General features: G+C 48.1%; 1 long non-coding RNA gene across 1 annotated transcript in view; it reads right to left on the bottom strand.

Moving 5' to 3' along the window:
- LOC143516205 (uncharacterized) overlaps window positions 1-6,125 on the bottom strand; it is a 10,685-nt gene extending 4,560 nt beyond the window's left edge. The window contains exon 1 of the long non-coding RNA XR_013131603.1: window positions 6,055-6,125. This is a non-coding gene — a long non-coding RNA (uncharacterized LOC143516205). The remainder of the gene's footprint in view (window positions 1-6,054) is intronic.
- Window positions 6,126-15,625: the final 9,500 nt, after the last annotated feature.

Raw genomic sequence — 15,625 nt, forward strand, 5'->3', positions numbered from 1 at the left:
CTGGGTGGGTTCTGTGCTCCAGATGCCCACAGTTCCTCAGCCCAGATGAGGATTAGACTCGGTCAATATCAAACGTCTACCCGGGCAGCATCAGAATGATGACACGGGCACTGCAGTGGGTAGCTATATATTTTTTTTTTTGTGAAAAGTGGCCACGTCCTCCACGAGGCTCCCCGAGGGAATAAAACAGCAGGTTCTGAAAAGCGGCTGGGAGGAGACAGAAGAGGGCGGCCCGTGTAAACGCTGACCTCGTGCGTGGCAGATTGCGAACGGCAGCTCTGCGTGTCTGACAGAACCCCCCCCCCCCCCCACCTCCATCACCCCCACCCCTCCCCCCCACCCGTCGCCTCTCCAGACCTCGTGTCCTCACGCTCACTGAAGATGACTCATCGCTTGGCTCGCGCCACCAGACGAGGCTGGCAGGGAAGGGGCCGTCTGTGTCCCAGACACGTGCCACCGCGTCTGCCCCTCTCTTCCACGCCGGCGGGCAGAGACGAACTCCGCCATGCCCAGCCTTTTCCCTCTCCTCGACAAGACAAAGTGTGTGTGTGTGTGTGTGTGTGGGGGGGGGGGGGGGGGTGTCTACTCCTCGCCTCTGATACGCCACTGATCCCTCTTGCTGTACGCTGAAGAAAATGTGACAGTTCTGCGCGGCTGTGATGTAGCGCACAGATAAGGAGGCAGACGTTAGGTGGAGTTAGGTGGAGTTAGGTGGAGCAGAACACCCTGGGCTGGTGATGACATGGAGCTTAGAGGCAGTGCTACAGAGGAAGGTATTTCTGCACCAGGGCCACGAGAAGTTCAGACACTGGGGCTAAGCAGAGGAGACAGCCGAGTCAAAGTGGAGGCAAACGCCTGCCTCCCTGTCCGATTCACGGGGAGATATCTAACACTGTTCTAACGTTGACGGGAAAAGTCACTGCGTGTAGCAGCGTAAATTTGTTATTATAACGTGCTGTATGTATTACTCTCTTTTATGCTCTCTCATTGACTGGAAAATGGATCTGAATGGCATGAGGCTTTGTTCAACATCTGCATAATGTGTAAAATGCTAACATTTCAGATGAAAAACTGGTCCAAACTGGTACTTAGCTCAATCTAATGGCTTTAGGAGGCCTGTTCCACGCTCCACGTTCACTACTCTGGCAGTGATCCAGTTCAAACCTCTTGTTTCTCATTTAAATTCAACCAAATTTAGTATTGCTACTGATCCATTAACCCCAGAGGTATATATCCAAAGTCAGTTCAGTGCAGACAGCCAAAATAAAAAGGCAACGAAAACATGAAGATGACAGATAAATCGACCCCTATACCTAAAAAACACAACATCATTCTGCTGTGAGAATATTCTAAACTACAACCTTTGTGCTGCGGGGTACAAGCCCACAGCCCATGTGTGGGAGCTGTGTGTGATGTGATGGAGTTCAGGGGAAGTAAAGGGTTAATGGCGAGGCAGGGGAGAGAGAGGCCTGGCTCTGTGCCATGCAATCTCCTCCGCTGGACTGAGTAGGGAGACCAGTGTGGTGGGCTAATCTGTCAACAATGCCTGGAGCGTACCCTGACGAGGAGCTCGAAGGAGAGGAGAGGAAGTGGGAGGAGAGGAGAGGAGAGGAGAGGAAGAGGAGAGTGAGAAGAGAGGAGAGGAAGAGGAAGTGGGAGGAGAGGAGAGGAGAGGAAGTGGGAGGAGAGGAGAGGAGAGGAGAGGAAGAGGAAGTGGGAGGAGAGGAGAGGAAGAAGAAGTGGGGGGAGAGGAGAGGAGGAGAGAAGAGGAGAGTGAGAAGAGAGGAGAGGAAGAAGAAGTGGGGGGAGAGGAGAGGAGGAGTGGGAGGAGAGGAGAGGAGGAGCGGGAGGAGAGGAGAGGAGGAGTGGGAGGAGAGGAGAGGAGGAGTGGGAGGAGAGGAGAGGAGGAGTGGAAGGAGAGGAAGGCAGGGACTTCAAATGAAATAGCCATTGATCTTGCAGATGACACAAATGTGCTCTGAGAATGTGTGCATGCATTCTGTGTGTGTGTGTGTGTGTGTGTGTGTGAGAGAGAGGAGAGAGAGAGAGAGAGAGAGAGAGAGAGAGAGAGAGAGAGAGAGAGAGAAACTCTAAACGTGTCAGAGATAGGGGAATTAGGGAAAAGGGTCTCCAGATTCTAATGACAAAAAACAAACTAAGAGGAAAAGAAGCAAACGAATATGAGCAAACAGAGAAATCTGCTCGTATCCTGTTGCCACAGCAACATTAGCTATTAATCAAAAAAAAAAAAAAGAAAACGAATTGAACACAATTGCTAATGAACACACATAAACACTGTGTTTAGAGTGGTGTCATGAATTAGTAAAACAAGAGGACTTGTTTGTTTAGTTTCAGCCCATACGGGATAAATTTCCTACAGCTAATCGGACATGTAGAAGCTTTTATTTAGCGTGCTTATTCAGGGAAAGAGAGTGGACAAACCCCTGTTTTAAATGGCAATAAATTAGACCCATATCTCAGCTGCGTGCACACACACACACACGCGTGCGTGCACACACACACATGTACACACACATGCAAGCAAACAGCTCCGATGTAATGAAGTAACCCAAGCTGAGCACACTGAAGGATGTCAGAGGAGAGGAAGGCCCAGCATAAAGGAGTGTGCTGTGTGGGCTTCTTCAATAGTTGCACACATTTGGCCTCCCTGTGCTTTTAGCCCGATGTGAAGGCCATCATCTCTGTACATCTCCAAACTCCCTTTCACCACCTCCTCACAAACACCATGTAATCAGACCAGGCGTGCTTCTCCACAGCACAGCTCTCAAAACACGGCTCTTGTCCTTAGCTGTGAGAGTGTGTGTGTGTGTGTGTGTGAGTGTGTGTGTGTGTGTGTGTGTGTGTGTGTGTGTGTGTGTGTTACATTTAAAGGCCCCACAGTACTCAACCACCCTCCTAAATCCTTTCTTCAGAGGCCGTGGTCATCATTAAAGTGAACTGTACCTCTGATAGCGTTGCAGTGATGGAGCCTGCAGGCCCTCACCGCCTATCGCCGACCCCCCCCCCCCCCCCGCCCCCCCAAGCATGGCTGAAGGCCTTTGCGTGCGGAGCCGGGTGGGCCCGTTCCAAACGCCCCGCCTCCAGCTGCCGGTCCTGCTGTTGGGGAAACGTGTGGGCGGCCGGAGATCGACATCTGGGGCGACATCATGTGAATCTGACCGCTGCGCTCAGCGTGTGAGGCGCAGGACACACTAACACAGACATATGTCACCATATGGACCCGCACGCAAAGTTCTCAGTCATTATCACACTGGGAAGAGGGGGGGTGCGTGTTTGTGGGGGGGGGACTGTCACATGAGGGAAGGTCACCGGTGTAACTCCTATATCGGCGGCTGAGTTTTGACACAACGGTAATTGAAGCCCGTGGTGCAGCTCAAGGCTCGACGGTCATTCACCCGGAGACTAATAGCGTAGATCCATGCAGATCTGGTTTTAACCATAATTGGCAAGGCAAAAAATCCAAAACACACAATCGGCTTCTAGTGTGAGGTCAGAGGTCAGCGTTGGGGTCGGCATGGGTGCAGCTGGGCCACATCTGCTGCAGGTTAAACGAAACGCGCGGGGTGGGGGGTGGGGGGGTGCGTTCAGGACGAGCTGATGGCTGAGGAGGTAAGACACTGACTGCTCTGTTCTCCACGCTCACCCCCCACCTCCCTCCAGGAGTGCAGCCTCCCTCTCCAGAGCCGCCCTCCTCTGCTGGAACGTGGACATTGATTTATTGGGGGGACAGCCCGCAGAAGTTCATTGGCAGATAGAGCACTAATGAGCAGAGCAGGGCTCACTGCGTGGAGAGAGCGTCGTATGGATCTAGAGGATGAAATCATATTCAGGTGTCAATCTCACGCTGTATTAATAAAGCCCACTGGAGATGCCTTATTGTTACAGTGCAGACACTCAGTTCTGCTCCTGGTCACCCGGGCACCATCCAGAACCCCCCCACCCACCCCTCGCCTCTCTCATCCTCCATCACTATCTCTCTCTCCCCCTCTTTCTCTTCCTCACTCTTTCTCTCCTGAGGAAAGAGGCAGCAATCAGCAGGCCGTTATTAGCGCTGTCGGCTAAACCGGGGGACCCAGGGACCCGGCCTCCTCCACCATAATTTCCCTCATGAAGTACCCCAGCGCGTCTACCGTTCCGGGGCGGAGAAGGCGGAGTCCTGGAGGGCTTCGCATGGCCGCGGTACGAGTGACCGGTGTCCACACTCGGCCGGGTACACACAGCCGAGGACAGCTAGCGTGCTCACGCCCAGTAAACAGAAGTAAAAGGCTCGAGTGCTCGTGAGGAGGTCACGGTGCACTACTTAGCAACCAGGCAACTGTTCACACTTCACAACTACACGCTGCTTTAGTCATTCAGAAAGCACCCAAGATTTAGTCTGAAGGAATTTCTGAAAAACAAATGCTGCAAAAACATCTATTTATTTATTTTTTGTCATTACATCAGTGATTTTGTATTCATTAATATTCTAATAATAAAATTCCAAAATGATCAGTAAACCAATAAACCATTTTGGCCAACATCCATGATAATGAAACTTGCTCCCCAATATACTGAAAACAATCTGAGCTCTTTCATCCCATTCAACAAAATGAACACCGTATGCCAGTGAGACTTCACTTAATGTCCTCTCATAGTGCGTATAGTGCTCGGAGCACACTGAGGGTGGAACCCTGGTAAAATAGCCTTATTTCCCAAACGGCACCACAGAGAATGGCAAAACATAATGCTGTCACACAGAGTGTGAGGAATCCGCCTGGGGTCAGTGGTCAAGGTTCTTCTGAACCACTAACACCAAGAAAGCCCGGAGTATGAAGGATATGTATGCGTGTGTGTGTGTGTGTGTGTGTGTGTGTGTGTGTGTGTGTGTGTGTGTGTGTGTGTGTGTGTGTCAGGCCCAGTGATACATGTGTAGGGTCAGTGGTTGGGTGCTGGTAATGTTTCCATTTGTATTGCAGTGCTAGTTTTGCTGACCATTAACCAAGAGCCACGGAAGGTTCTGGAAGGGACGTGAGTGCACTAACGAGGTCGGGCCGGCTCTCTCTCCCTCGCTCTCGGGACGGCGGGATGCTCGTATCTTCATAATGGGCACCGCACGCTTCTGCCGTCGGAACACAGCCTGTGAGAGCCACTCCTAACCATGGCAACAGCGGCAACGGTGGCCGTGGTAACGTGGCGAGCACCGAAAAAGGGAGCGCGCACAACAAAGACAATTACGCCTGTTTAAGAGGCGACTGTCCTTCAACGCAGGGCCATAATTACCTAGAGATGTAAGGAAGGGAGAAAGGGGGCGTCGTTTAGAGAAAAGGGGGTGGGGTGCAGGGGGGGGGGGCTGTCCTAGCTGATAGAGGGGGGGTTATAAGAGGGGGGGGGCAGCGCACTATGAAGTGATCAGGGGCCGGCGGCGTCGGAAGCTCAGCCCTGACACGGACAGCACGCGGCCTGACCTCCCGCTCTCATACCAGGAGATGACACGCGTGTGTGTGTGTGTGTGTGTGTGTGTGTGTGTGTGTGTGTGTGTGTGCGTGTGTGTGTGTGTGTGTGTGTGTGTGTGTGTGTGTGTGTGTGTGTGCTGGTGGCTGGAGGCCTCGCTCCACACAGCATACTGAAAAGGTCAACACTGTCAGTCAGGCACATCCTCCTGCCATACACTCACACACACACACACACACACACACACAAACTGCACTCCCATACACTAACACATATACAAGTGCATAGAGACACAAACAGGCATGCGCAGACTCACACACTCACACACACACACACACACACACACACACACACTCACACACACACACACACACTCACACACACACACAAAGAACAAAAGGAGCGCGCTTTCTCAGGCAACAACAAATGCCAAATTAAAGCAGAGCGACGTAGGACAGGCATTAAGTAGAACGACTGACAGTCTGTCAGGCTTAAATCCAAACGATGAAAACACTTAATATATCTGGTAGAGAGGAGGAGGAGGAGAGAAAGAGAGAGAGAGAGAGAGAGAGAGAGAGAGAGACGGTGTCTGTGTCTGCTTACCCCACCCACACAGGGAGCCCACAAAACCTGGCAACGCTGGGCTTTTTTTAGACCACATTCCTCATTTTCTTGACACACAGAATGTAAAGTTATTTCCACCCCACTGTTGTTTGTGGAATTTGATTGGTCGGAATGTTGCTAGCCAAAATTTCTGCTCACTCCAGCAACAGCCGAGCAGCAGTCCCCCCCAGTGAGGGGGGCTCAAGCGCCTGATTGGCTCTTTCTCTGGGCCCACCTTTTTATATTGCTCCCGGATCCAGTGCGCTAATTTATTCTGAGTGTGTCACACTCCTGCCTGAAGTGTGTGTGTGTGTGTGTGTGTGTGTGTCTCACGTTGCCTCTCTCTGCTGTGGCATCTGCCTCACTAGCAGTAAAGGAAGGGTGCCAAAGGTGTGTGTGTGTGTGTGTGTGTGTGTGTGTGTGTGTGTGTGTGTGTGTGTGTGTGTGTGTGCTCGCGTGCGTTCAGGGAGTAAATCTGTGTGAGCCAATGAGTGAAGTGTGTTTGAGTCTTTTGAGAGGAGGTGCAGGTGGGGTGTGTGTTTTTATCTGGCAAACAGTAGCATCTCTGCGCTCAGGAGGGCTAAACCAAGGGCACACGTCGCAATCCTACAAACGCAAATCTGTTGAACTCATTCACGGGAGCATCAAAAAAATAATACCCCGTTAATAAAAAGACAGGAGCGAGAGACACAGAAGAAAAGAGGACCTCCCAATTATGCTTTGCGTTTCTCAAACTAATTAATTGAAAAGCATTAAGAATGGCAAAGCCACATTTCTCCCAGGTAGTGTGTCATGGAGAAAAACACAATGTTGGCACGGTGCCAGCCCCTGCCAGTCTGCACTCTCACACAGACCGCGGGCGGCGGGACAAATCTATCCCGCCGAAAACAGCCCGGCACGCCTGGCCAAGCGCTTCACAAAAGGCGGCACGACGACAAACAGAGATGTGATTGCTGTTATTCCCCACCTCGGAACAGGCCCGTAAAGGTTGGTTCGGAATAACCTTGGGGCTCACGTGGCGAATCTCACCTGCAGGCACTTCGCGGGCAGAGTAATAGCCGCTACCTGTGGGCTGATTTGAATAATCTGCTTAGCGAGAGGTGAGCGTGTTCGCAGGCCCCGCCCACGCTAGCGCGACGGTCCTCACACGTCCGTGTCTGGGAGCGCGTGTCTGATGTAATGGCTTGAAGGCCTTTCGGATCGCTGCTCTTGTGCAGCTGGTCTCCAAAATCTGCGCTGAGATTCTGGTTCTGGACCATCCAAGATTCTTCAAATGATTGCGTGAAATTTGTTCAGATTTTCACTTGAGCATAATACAAATTTACACAAATCTAATTTAATAGTCAAAGATCTCCAAAGTCAGCATTAAGGATCATTTTTATTGTTGTTGACATTGCTGCTGTTGTTGTTTTATTATTACTATTTATTTTTACTAATTACTCAAGTTAATTAATACATTATCAAAAATTACTTCAGTAGATTATAACTGAAAATACATTACATAATGTATGCTGTCTGGGCACTGCATAACATGACCCTTAAAATGGTGCGTAGGAGAAGTAAGAATTATAGAGACATCATTATTTAAAGTACATTTATATTCAACAATGTGGATTTTCTGACTGTTCATGCAATCTGAGTTCAGGGTATTTCTGGTGCTACGTGTCAAAAATGTTGAAACAGAATAGGACCTGGGGACCTAATTTTAGAGTCTGAGGCATCGTACAGCAAGACTACTTACTCATGAAGGATTTAGGGGGAGCCTTGGTAATACTGGTGCTGAATGGCTTCTCTCCTCCTCATTTGATCGGTTACTTTGAGACCATAGCTGGTTCACTGATGATGTTTCAACAGCCTCACTCCAGTTACGAATTCATACAGAGTGTGAGGTGACACCATTATTCTCGACTAAATGACCCCCGTTGGTCTGACAGTGAAAGTGGCCTTATTCAGGCTGGAGAGTTCCGGAGAGTTCCGGAGAGTTCTGGAGAGCTTGGTGAGCGTGTTATAGCCACTGGGTGGATGTCCTCCACTCCACTAGCACACAACACAGAGATTTTCTAAGCAATGCCGTATAAGCCCTTGCTAACATTTTAGTCAGTGACCCATGGATGCTTCCAGCACACACACACACACACACACACACACGCACACACACACGCACACACACACACACACACGCACAAACACACACACGCACACACACACGCACACACACACACGCACAAACACACACACACACACACAAACACACACACACACAAACACACACACGCACACACAAACACACGCACACACATACAAACTCTCAAATGGGTCTCTGCAATCAGAGACCACCCTGCTGGTAATAACATCTCTGAATGTGTCTGTGAATGCTTGTGAGTGTGTGTGTGTGTGTGTATGTGCGTGTGCATGTGTGCCTGTGTGTACAACTGTACGCAGCTCAGAGAATTTCTGCCTTTCCAGCCTAAGCAGTCTAAGCAGATTTGTGTCTGCAGGTTTTCTGCAGGAACACCAGCTAATAAAGAAGCTGCCCTCTATGGCCGGCGTTGGCAGGCCCGCCTCTCAGCCTGGTAATTGCACTTGGCAGCTGTGTGAAACCGAGTGTGGAGCCTGTGCCACTGGTTTCCCTTTCAATCCAGCCCACTATGAGCCCACAAAGTTCACCAGAATGGCCCGCTTAGGAGGAGAGAAAAAAAGAAAACAAACATACAAATAAACACATAAAATTTTTTGGGAGAGAGCTAAAATTTTATTTATTTTTTTTTTATATATGGAGTGGGCAACCAAAGTCACATTTTAGAGGACGAGGGCATTTTTTCGGAGCTGAGTGCATGTTTGGGTGATTGATTCAGAATATATATCAGTGTGTTTGCACCCTGCAACTATTCCAGTGACAGAGATTAAACAGACCAATCAGCATCCACCGATGTCTTTGTTCACCTCCTGTTATCTCTGGGGGCCGTCGTCATCCAAGGAAACACAGCCCTTCTGTGATGGATGTGTGTGCCACACATGCGCGCCCGAGCACACGCACACACATGCCACCCGCAAACGCACACATGCACACACACACAAACACATATGCACACACACACACACACACACACACACACACACACACACACACACACACACACACACACACACACACACACACACACACACACACATACACTTTTCCTGTTAAAAAATTGTTTATTTTATTAGCTATCAGAATTATAGCATTAACAAAGAGCTGGCAACTCTCCAGCCTGAGAATAACAACTACATTTCTCTCTGCATTTCCTCCGCTCTCAATAGCCTGCTAATTAAAATAAACCAAACACAATAACGGCTGCTTAATGACTGTACTGCCAACCAAATGTAGAGAGCCCACAGTAGCCTGAACTGGAGTGTGCTTAAATATCTAATTAATTACAATTTGTCAGCAGGTATTCAAGAAAGGGGACAAAGACAATAACCCGGCACTGTTATGGGATCAGATAAGCTGCTGATTCCTCCGGGCCTGTGCCGTAAAAAAGCAGCGTGCTCTTCTGAATAGACTACCCTCTTGTGAACGACTTCACTAACTTATCACGGAAAGATGCTAAAATCTATTCATACTACTGGAAGCTTAGTCAAGGTCGATGAGTCTAATTCTTTATTTTCTGTTTTTTTTTTTTTATATATATATCTAATGCAGCATGCAGACATGAAGCCAGCGAGGCATATGGGAGCCAAAGCTCGTAGTGGTGACCTTTAACCTCCCTGTCCTGGGTCATTTGCTCATTCGTGACTATTTTAGACTCTCCATGAGCTCATCCCAAATTATGTATTTTCTTTGAACTGTCATGGAGTCATTTTGCAGCATTAGTATCTAACTCTAGATACCTCAAATTAATTTTCTAGCCACAATTTAACCTACGAGATGAGCCGACCTCAGCTTCAATAATTAATAACCAAAGATTAAATATCTACCATGTAATTAATGAAATGGGTAATTATTTATGTTATGGTTCATTAATCACCTTTCCTTTATGTTATTAGTTTGTTTACTATTATTACCTCTTCATTGTTTTCAGCGATGCCGTAAAAATGGCCCTTATTTTGATTTAGATGCTGTGCAGGGCTGATTAAATTAATTCAATGGAACGCAGTTGAGTTCATCTCAGGAGTTCTGATTGTGTCACGTTGGCCTCCATTATTCAGCGGGACACTGACTGCACAGCAGCGCAGGACGAATCGTCTTTGACAGAGTTATTGAGAATATGGAAATAACTCTTCCTTAATGAGCAGATGTGAGCTTGGCAGCAGAAGCGTTTCTCTCTCTCCCTCTCTCTCTCTCCCTCTCTCCCTCTCTCAGACACTCTGTAGTCTCTCTCTCTCTCTCTTTCTCTCTCTCTCTCTCTCACACACACACACACACACACACACATACACACTCTCTCCCTCCTCTCTCTCAGACACTCCTATAGTCTCTCTCTCTCTCTCTCTCTCTCTCTCTCTCTCTCTCTCTCTCTCTCTCTCTCTCTCTCATTTTGCCTGTCAAGTCATTGAATTTCAGAGCAGCCAGAAAGACTTCAAATCATTGCCTGGAACAAGGCGTGTGCCTGCTTCAGGGCCCACATACTGCCTGGGTGTGTCTGTGGGGACCAGATACACACAGGGTGTAGGTCCAGGGACACACTGGGTGTGTAATTGTGGGTCCAGAAACACACTGGGTGTGTGTGTGGGAACCAGATACAGTTCATGTGTGGGGACCAGTAACAACCTGGGTGTGGGTGTGGGGACCAGATACAGGCCGGGTGTGGGTGTGGGGACCAGATACAGGTCGGGTGTGGGTGTGGGGAACAGATACAGGTCGGGTGTGGGTGTGGGGAACAGATACAGGTCGGGTGTGGGTCTGGGGACCAGATACAGGTCGGGTGTGGGTGTGGGGAACAGATACAGGTCGGGTGTGGGTGTGGGGACCAGATACAGGTCGGGTGTGGGTCTGGGGACCAGATACAGGTCGGGTGTGGGTGTGGGGACCAGATACAGGTCGGGTGTGGGTGTGGGGACCAGATACAGGTCGGGTGTGGGGACCAGGGGCAGGTGTGCACCTAGAACCAGATCACCATCACGCACATATTTGCAGTGTTTTCTCCAGGCCTGTGGGAAATTAAACTAAAACATTTGATTAATCAAGCCATTGCAGCACTAAGGCATGAAAAATCAAACAGAAACAAATATAGACTTACATAAATCATCTGTCCCATGACCTTCCCTCCGCTGAACAATAGATCTTATCATCGTTATCATCATGTTCATTATCATCATCATCATCATCATCATCATCATCATCATCATCATTATCTTTACCATCAACCCATCCGCCAGGCAGGTACTATAATCAGAGCTAAAATAAATTAAGAAACTATTTGATGCACGCTTCAACACACTACAGTGCACTACCCACTGCCGGTGCACCTCACTGTTCTTCTTCAGGGTATGAAAACTACTCTCCCTTTCTGTAGCACGCCTCCTCTGTAATTACACTCAAATTACACACACTTAAACGTCCTTTCTTTCAGTGGTCCTGCTCAGCCATGAGCACCCTGAGAGTCCATCTACTTCTGAATACAAAGACCACGGGAAAACTAATGGAAAATGTTTTTTTTTTCTTTTAAGCAACTCATTCACTCCATGCTGCAATCCAGTAATCCTCTGTGCAGACACATCCCTATTTGATTTAGAACCTAATTATCTTAATTCTGCAATTTCATATCGAATTCTACCAGGCCACTTAGCCAAGACATATAATTCAAAACCAAAAGGAAGTCAAAGCCTTCCAGATATGGAAACATTCACATTTCTGTAAAGTCCATTTGATTTCATTACTGTATGCATTAGTCACAATACACATAGTTTCTATTTTCAGAAAATGGGCACTACATAATTAAACACATACTAAAAGCTCTTGTAGCTGGGCTCACATAAATTGCGATGCGATTACTGAGGACACAAGCTTTGTTTATCTTACATTCCATTAAACATCTTCATTTACAATTCTGCTTGACCAAGACATATTCCTCCTGTATTAATCAGGAACTCCACTAAAAAGAACTGTCCAAAATGCTCTAATTCTATTCCTGTCAATTAAAATATGTTATTTCTTGCGGCACAGGGCCTTCTAAAACACCATACCACAAACTCAAAGCAGGATTTTTTCGAATTTGCTCTTCCTCACCGAGTGAGTGAGCGATCAAGAGTGAGACAACGAGGGAATCTGGGAGAGGGAGGAAGATGCAAATGGGACAAGCTAATGTGTGAACATATGTTTCCCTGTCATTAGCTTCTCCATTATCGCCTATGAGAGCTGTGGCTGATTTAGTTGTTTACAGGCAAAATGTGCCACACATGCACACGTTTGATGAAGTAAACAAGTTGTGTCATGAACATTAGCTCGTGGAAGAGAGAGTATGACATTCTGATGTCATAAAACTGAAGAGTTACTTTGGCTTTCAGACAGATTCCACATCATACATCACGTGTTTTAGTTCTGAACATAATTTTCAGTGTCTGCGTATATGTATGCATGTGTTTAATCATATACACAAAATACCCGGTTGGCACCTGCTCAAATGTCAAAACAGGTCATGAAAGAGGATATCAGAAACTGGGCAGTGTACTGTACAATACAAGCAGATACTAACGCAGCTGTATTGCAAAATGAGTGGGTTAACTAACCTATTCTCTCTAATTATGGCAGCTCACAGCTAAATGAGGTGTCCTTAATCAAAGATGGCTGCTGAGTGTGTGTGTATGGTGATAAAAGGATAGATATGTATCACAGCATGTTTCATATTATAGGAATCATATCTTTAACAGCGAGAGCATAACGCACACTGATCGGCTCTTGGGAGAATGTAAAGGAGCTATGTTTCCTGAACGTCTTACTGAAACCCCGGCAAACTGAGAGGCATTAAAGTTGCTCCGAGCTTAGGAATTCATGCATGATGTAGTGAGAAAAGAACTTAACAGAAGGTGTGGTGTGCCAGAAGCAGGTGTTTGGTGCAGGCGTTGGTGTGTGCTCTGAGGCTGTGTACCCACACACACGCGCACGCTTTATGTTCGCCTATCTCTCGGGCCTTATGTGAACCACACACACCGTGAGCCGTAGGGAGCCATGCACCCCCCCTCATCCTGAAGCCCCGCCCATATTCAAAAGTCCCTCCCTCCCCCACATTCTCTTTCATGCGTATAGGTATGAACGGACTTGTCTGTCCTAACCCTCTCCGTTTCTTAACTTTCACACCCTCGTGACTCCTCACACTCTCACCTCTCTCCCTACAGACGTCTCTGCACTGTACTGACAAATACTGGCAGTGAGGAAGAGAGTGTGCGAATAAAAGGCTTGGCTACAGGGAGAGACGTGGGGACGAGCACCAATCACACGTCCTCTCCCTCTCCAGGAGCCAATCAGACTCATGTAAACAGAGTGGGAGGCGAGCGTACGCCGTGGCCAGCACTCCTGGGGGAGTCGTGCAGTGGGGTGGTGAACACTGGCACATATTCCATCTCAGAGCTGTATAGGCACACACACACACACACACACACACACACACACACACACACACACACACACAATGCCAGACAGGTCCTTAGACTGGCCTCAAAGCTAAGGACAAACCAATCTTGGACCAGTCTATTCATTTTTATAGACCTCCTCAGGTGAACCATTGAATTTTCTTTATCTATCTGAGACCAAATATAGGGTTATTTATTATTCATTAGGCATTGCTCTATTATTATGCACTTTTACAGAAAATGAGTTCTGAAGAAATAATAAAGCCAGATTCACTGAAAGTGGGTGTATTAGAAAATACATAATGATTCAAAATAGACCCATTCACGGTTCCTTTTATCCAACAGATGTCACCAGTTTAATATACTGCCATGCCACCTATTGTCCTAGTGGGGCCTTATTAAACAGGGAGAGGAGGGAACCGAACTCACGGGGAAGATTTGCATCTGAGGGAGGGGGAGAGAGGAAGAAAATGTGTGTGTGTGTGTGTGTGTGTGAGAGAGAGAGAGAGAGAGAGAGAGAATTGGTGAGGAAATGGGCAATGAGAGAGGAAAAATAAGAGAAAGAAAGAGGGTAGGAGAGAGTGATAGAGAGGCACATGTGTGTGTGTGTGTGTGTGTGTGTGTGTGTGTGTGTGTGTACTGCAGGTGGCATTAATGCCCTCCAGAGGCAGTGCTAGACTGAAGCCTGACTGATTAGGAATCTCAGAGACACAGCCCTCCAGGAGAGAGAGGCCCCAGCCTGTAGTTATGCCCCCAGCAGGGAGTCACTATTTCTGGGTATGGGGCCCTCATTTAGTCTCCCTCCCTCCCTCCCTCTATCCATCCATCTATCCATCTACCCTGCCGTCTACCTCTCCATCCCTCCCAGTCACTATTCCCTTGCTCACAGTAGGCCAGAGATGGATTTGATTCGCTGATTGGAAAGAGGGGAGGTTTAACTCTGCTGTGCCCCTCATTTGCATTCTCATTTGCATAACCCCCCGTATTTTAAAGCATCCGCAGCTCGCATGGCCAATGACACTTCACTGCCCAGGCACCTGACCTTCCTCATTTCGGAGATACTCTTCCTCATTCCCTATGTCGGATTTACATCTTTTTATAACAACATGTTTGAGTTCTTTTAGATTCTCATTCACATGATTGGAGCTACAAATGTGTGTGTGTGTGTGTGTGTGTGTGTGTGTGTGTGTGTGTGTGGGTGTGTGTGTGTGTGTGTGTGTGTGTGTGTGTGTGTGTGGGTGTGTGTTCGCTCACATCAGTGAATGAGGATCCACTGATTTTATTTTCACAAAAGTGCCAGTGCATAATACCTGTGTGCAGGAGCAGATACCAGTGTCTACCAGTCCAGCAGGTACCAGTGTCTACCAGTCCAGCAGATACCAGTGTCTACCAGTCCAGCAGGTCCCCAGTTCTCAGGTAGGCGGGGACTCAACATTAGACTCCGCCCCTTTGATGTGTCACATCTCTTATTTTTACCTTCAAATGGCTTCAGTCAAAATGCATGAATCATGCAAAACTGCTAATATTCATGCAGAATTGTTGGCTGCCAATGCTCCCCCCCCCCCCCCCCCCCCACACACACACACACACACACACACACACACACACACACACACACACACACACACACCCTCCGCTCCCCTCTCCCTGAGTCATTAGCATAGGAAAATAGCAGAGGAGGCAATTTAAGAAAGAAAAACATCTCCCTACCTGACTGAGCACACAGATGAGATATGGGACGTGCTCGCCTTGTGTGTACAAACACGCCCCAGTAGCCACGCTCCTTCAGTTCTACACCCAAATCTTTCTTTACAGGGGAAGGAGTGGTGGATCTAATGAAGACAGCTGAGGGGACGGCATTTGATTCATATCCATATTTCATTAGCGCTGACAGTGACATGAAACCGCAGTGACGTGCGTTCTCTCTCTACGTTCTCCCTCTGTGTTCTACCTCTGGGTTCTCTCTCTACGTTTTCCTTCTGGGTTCTCTCTCTACGTTCTCCCTCTGTGTTCTACCTCT

Source organism: Brachyhypopomus gauderio, chromosome 6, assembly GCF_052324685.1.
Source record: "Brachyhypopomus gauderio isolate BG-103 chromosome 6, BGAUD_0.2, whole genome shotgun sequence".
Classification (NCBI taxonomy): Eukaryota; Metazoa; Chordata; class Actinopteri; order Gymnotiformes; family Hypopomidae; genus Brachyhypopomus; species Brachyhypopomus gauderio.